The sequence below is a fragment of the Chionomys nivalis genome, chromosome 20 (assembly GCF_950005125.1).
Source record: "Chionomys nivalis chromosome 20, mChiNiv1.1, whole genome shotgun sequence".
Classification (NCBI taxonomy): domain Eukaryota; kingdom Metazoa; phylum Chordata; class Mammalia; order Rodentia; family Cricetidae; genus Chionomys; species Chionomys nivalis.
Window position 1 is genome coordinate 50,607,390 of NC_080105.1, and position 6,023 is coordinate 50,613,412.

At 45.4% G+C, this 6,023-nt stretch overlaps 1 pseudogene; it reads right to left on the reverse strand.

Moving 5' to 3' along the window:
- Positions 1 to 3,282: 3,282 nt before the first annotated feature.
- LOC130862646 (developmental pluripotency-associated protein 4-like) lies at positions 3,283 to 4,172 on the reverse strand (annotated as a pseudogene).
- Positions 4,173 to 6,023: the final 1,851 nt, after the last annotated feature.

The following is a 6,023-nucleotide window of genomic DNA, read 5'->3' on the forward strand; positions in this document are numbered from 1 at the left end:
AGGCGTTGCAGACATGACCCTGCGGGGACATTCAAATTTAGGCCTGAATAATTCATATCAATTATTAATCCCTGTTTGAAGTAGGATTATTACCCATCTTACCATCCACGATAAAACCTCCAGCTTATTCCGTGTCGTCCCCTAATTCCTTACCTGCCCATATTTAAGCCAGCACCAGAGAGAATTGTTAGTTCTTATATGCCTGATACTGATTGGGAGTCTAGTAACAGATTTCTAAAGTCTGCTTGGCAGAAATTAATGTCAATGGTAAGAGACAAAAGGTGAAACTATGAGAATCAGTGATTTGAAACTGATGTGTACAGTAGAGTTTATACAGTGGCATCTTTAAACTCTAATACTAAAGGATGTTCAGAATAGAACACTGACGTTAGGAATGATATGATCGTCACACAAAGATGAAAGACCGTCTTCCCAACTGAGGAATCACAAGTGTTGAAGTCTTGAGGAAGAAAGGAGGTCAATGAGCAACATGCCCAACTCTTCACCCAACCCATCAGCAAGCTCTACTGGTTTCACCATCACCATACACCCTATCCACCCTGTATCAGTGACCACACTTCCCAGACACTAGTTGGTCCTATAGGCATAAGTATAACCACCTCTGAACTAGTCTCCTTGGCCCACACCCATGTGCCTGTTGCACTCGGTTCACTAGATCCTCTGGATAGTAGCTGGTGGGGGCTAAACTGTGCTTTCCCAAGTTCATGTAAAATTCTCCCTCCTGCAACTTGGAAAGTGGCCTTATGTTTAGAAGGCCTTCATAGAGGTAACCAAATTAAAAGGAGGTGAAGAGGGTAACTTTAACAACAAAACTTTGGACTACAGACTCTCAAAGCAGATGTCTTCGAAAAGAGGACAAAGAACAAAGGCATCTTTAAGCCAAAGAGAGAAGCCAGGAACAGGCCCTCCCCTGCCAGTCCTCAGAACTCTATCCTGCCAGTCTCGCTTTCCGCCCACTACTCCCAGCATGGCAACAGTAGACCTCTGTTGTTTGAGCCCCAGTATGTGGTACTTGGTTACCCACACCGAGCCAACAAATACAGGAGGCACAGATCCTGTGACTTCTCTGCTGGAAATGCTCCTGCCTCAGTAAAATCTCCAAGTCCTGACTCTGATCTGCAGTGCTGTGTTGTGGACCACATCTATAGCTGCATGGGCATGGGACTGTCAGATTCAGGAGCACAGCATCCAGCCATTCAGAACTGAGCCACTTTCCACTCTTTAATTTTTGTCCCAGGAGTCTGCTCCCTAGGAAGATCAAGGTGTAAGCAGTGCATGCATGATAAGGGGGCATGTTTGCTACAATACGTGTGTGTGGATCAGAAGATGACTTCATGGAGTCAGGTCTCACCCATCTTCACACGGCTTTTATGAACTTATACCTACTGAGTCATCGTTTCAGCCTAGAACTAGAATTTGTGAGGCAGAGTATCATATCTATGCCTTCAGGATAAACTCCCTTCTTCTGCTTCTGTCTTACTACATGTCTTCTGTGTGACATGATGGCGAGAATGGCGGATCCTGGTGAAGCGCTTTATTTTGCTCTTGCTGTCTTTCTGTAGCCTGGACCAATGCACAGCAAGTAAGTCTATAAAACACATTGACCAAACTTCAGAGGAAATCTGCACTCTAGGAAGCTGTGCTTTCCTGGGAGTTACTTAAGCCCTTGGCAAACAGCTTTATTTTCTGGGAATGAAGTTCCTGGAAGAAGTTGACTCAGTCTGACAGGTCAGTTGCTGCACACCTAAAATGCTAATCCCGACTTGTGAGATATTAATGGAGAGTTTCTCTGTCCATGTGCCTTCTTTTGGAAGGCATTCTACAGGCACTGCCAAGCAAGGCAGCACTACAGTCATCCTGTTCTAAAGACTCCCTCCCCTCCTTCCCAGTAACTGGATCCAAGGTGATTAAGTCCTGGGCCAGCTGAGACACCGTTGATGGCCACACACAGCTAAGCACTGGATCTCAGTAGGGACATGACTCCAAATCATGAACAAGGCCATGCAAACCCAAACCACAAATGCCACAGAAGGCCAGAAGAGACGAGCTTGGAGAGAGAGAAACAGCCTGTGTGCCTGTCAGGAAGGAAAAAGTCAAATGCTCTGAGGCATCCCATTGACCGCCAGCAAGGACATTACATGGAAGTTATTGATTCTTCATAAAACATGACCTTCTCCTGTTGTACTAGAGTGGCCTTAAGATCTTTGCACAGAAGCGATCCCTCACCAAGCAAGCCCCTTAGGACAGCACTCGGCTTTCTGCAGCCTATCTGAGCTCTCATCCTTGCTGGCTTTCCAACACTGATGCTTCACACAGACTTTTTTGTTCTCTAGAAAAACAACAGACTGTTTCATCTTGTAGTATCTGAACACATACTGTCATGTTAATCCCACAGATGCAAGGAGAAAGACCACTGGCCCAAATGAGGCCAATAAAATTGATCATTTTTTATTCCTGTACATGGGCTGTCTCCCACTAAGGCTGGGGTTAGGTGGTCAGCATTGGATGTGAGGAAGATAAGGTTTTAATAGCTCAGTTATCCTGAGCTATAAATATTTAGATTTTAATAGTTAATATAGATAATATATAATATAATAATATATGGCTAATATAATATAGAAAATAGGGGGTTTCCAAATGGGAAATTTATCAGGCAAATAAGCAGGGATCGCAGAAGTAGAACGTAAGGAACATAAGCATAACAAGTTGGTCATAGCAACCTTTTTTTTTCACAAACCAGATTTTGTTTAATATTTTGCAACAACAGAAAACAAACCCAAGCACTAACAACATAATACAACCCCGGAAAGAGGGAATGTAGAGGCTACAGGCATAAGCTAAGTCTTTAGAGTGGACCACAGAACTGCCTGTGACCCCATTGGCGGTGACAGGACAAGCAGGTCCTACATCTGGAGATGCCATATTCCCGCCCCAGGACCCCCTGGCAGCAAAGCCTATGGTAGGACACTTTCCTGTTTTCACACAATAGTAGGAGGCATAGCCACTTAAGAGTATGCAGTCCCCACAATGAGCAGAGGTGGACCTGTTGCATTTTGGTGGCTTCACTGGCTCTTTTTCCAAGCTGCTTGTACTACAGCAACGACTAACAAACAAGGTCCCATAGTTTCTGGGTTCTTCGGGCACCTTTAAGTGCACAGATGTGAATTTCCATCAGTCTCAGTCTTAGCTACAGTTCCGTAGACCACTCACAAGAGTGGGTGATGACAGCAGCTAGCCCAAACCTGAGATCCTCCCTTATACTTAGAGGCTCTTATTCAAGCCCTTGTTCCTGTGAACACACGTGGGGCACAGCACATTGTCCTCCAGGTGGGTGTGGGGGAGGGGGGGGTTGGAAAGGTGCAAGCTGGCAGCAGGAAGAGAACAATCACTTTCCCTTCTCAGGTACCCAGGCTCGTCCAGCACGGAACTGCAGCCGAACCCAGTCACTTGAGTCTGCAGGAAAGCTTCCCCCGTGGACCACACATCACAATTTCCCATAGGTCTCTGGTGTTGCCATGGACTGCAGGGCCTTGTTCTTCTTAGCATTGGCTGCAGTTCTGGCCCTAGACACCAACACTGCCTCAGAGGCAGTTGTCACAACAGTGGTGCTGACCTCTTCAAAGAGGACAGAAGGTACCTGCTCCTTGGCTTCAGGGACCACTTCAAGGGGAACTGTCACCTGAGGACAAGGCACTTGTCCCTCCTCTGTCTCTGTCTTCATATTTTTCTGAAATGTTTTCACCCTGGCTTCTTTTGGTGTGTCAGGAACATTTTTTAAATCAGGCATTTGGTCGGGGAAAGTCCCTGCAAGGGGTCGTTTATAAGCCTCCAATTTCTGATCTTTGCTGTTCAGCTTCATCTCCTGGCACCATGCCCACAAAACATCTTGGTGAATCAGGCTCAACGGGGGCTCGGGGCGGGCAGATGAACCTGTAGAGCAGGAACTGGTACCTTCCTACGAGTGGGTCTTAGAGTTTCAGCATCTCCCGCTTCCTCTTTTGGTCTACACCTGCTCTCCTTTGCTGTCTTGTTTTGTCTTTTCCCTTTGCAGGGCTCTTCACAGAGGATGTTCTTGGCTGACCAGACATCTGGCAGTCCACTTCTCTCAGCTCTCCTGTGCGGCTCAGATCCTTGTTTCCAGCATGTTCCATCTTCAAATTAGATGAAACCGCCGAAAGAAAATTCTTCCTGCTTCCAAATGACCTCTGGCCTCAGTTGACTTTTTGGTCGTAACAACCTTTTGAAACAAAATCATGGCTGCAAGGTGGTTATAACAATCTTTTGAAACAAAGGCATGGCTGCTGTCTCTGGAGCAGGCAGGCAGTACAGAACCATTTGTAAATTAAGGTGACGAGACATAGCCCAATCCTTATGAAACAGATTTAATTATAAATAGTAATAAACCTAGATTGTCTTTAGTATAATATGGCTTTCAAACCCAAGATGGAGGCAGGTTAGTTTATCAATCTGTCTTGGCAAGCTCTTCCTCTCAGCCTTGTACTCTGCCGCCAACTTCACACTGTTTTTCTTCCTGCCAAGAGCATGCCCAGGCTTGTCTGTTCTGGTTCCTCTGCTTGCACAACACTGTGGGGGTCTCCACTAGAGGACTGACCATAACTCCCTGCAACCGACTTAGGAAAGGCTAAGTTCATTCTTGAAAGTCTCCAGCTGTTGCTGCTCTCCGCCACACCTGCTACTCAGGTGTTTTTGCCTGAGTCTAATTCTCAGTGTGGGTTCTGATGCTCTGATAATTGATGCCGACTCTCCGATGCACAGATTAGTTCTCTCGAGTTGCTAATGTTTATAAAAGAAATCTTCCTACCAGACATCTAAACCTGGAGTGTTTAGAAAAAAATGTTAAGGTTCATAGCAGAATGTACCACTACAACCTACAACTTCCACCATGTTCCTTCTGAATCAGTGTCAATCTCTCTCTCTCTCTCTCTCTCTCTCTCTCTCTCTCTCTCTCTCTCTCTCTCTCTCTGTCTCTTTCTTTCTCTGAGGCTAGAGAATTGGCTCAGTGGTTAAGAGCACTGACATGTTCTTCCAGATAGGCCTAGGTTCAAGTCCCAGCATAGACATAAAGGTAGGCAAGCACCCATATATAAAAAAATAAAAATGAGGAAGTTTCTAAAAGCCTTCTCTGTTCCTCATCATTAGCATCCATCCTATGTATGATTTAATGGCTGGCAGGAGTTGTCAACGCCTCTGTCAAAAGCACCTATGAAAAGTACCCTTCAAAAGCAACTCAAGGGAGAAAAGGTTTGTTTTAGCTGACAGTGCAAGGTACAGTCCACCACAGTTGGGAAGTCAAGGCAGCAGGAGCTTGAAGCAGATGGTCACATTATATCCACAGAGAAAAAAACAATGGGTGCAGGCTTGCCCGTGTTCAGCTACTTCAAGCCTTCAGCAAAAGATCTGTTCTCCCAGCATCGATTCAGCTTCAGACTCACGGCATGAACTGAGTTCAATTCTGGTTTTGATCACTTTTATGTTTTGTTGTTCATTCTCCCTTTGGCAGTGAAAATCCAGTATTTGTGTGTGTGTGTGTGTGTGTGTGTGCATGTGTGTGTGTTACCATGGAGCATGCAGTTGCCAGGGTCACCATGGAGAAGAGAGGGGTGCTCACCTTCACAGACTCAGTGCCTTCACCTCTGTTTTTCATTCAGCAAGCATGTTACTACCAACCTGGTTCACTGGTTATGAGTAACATGGAGGGAAGCAGCCACTACCCGGAGACTTTAAGAGATGAACAACAGGCAGGTAGAAAAGAGGAATAAAAGTTTCAAAAATAGGGGCCAGAGAGATGGCTCAGCAGTTAAGAGTGCTGGCTGTTCTTCCAGTGAGAAGCCCTGAGTTCAATTCCCAGTACCCACATGGTGGCTCACAACCATCTATAACTGTAGCTCAATGGGATCCAATGACCTTTCCTTATGTGCAGACAAAACACCCATATACGTAAAATACATAAATAGATCTTAAAAGCCTATTTTTCAAAAATA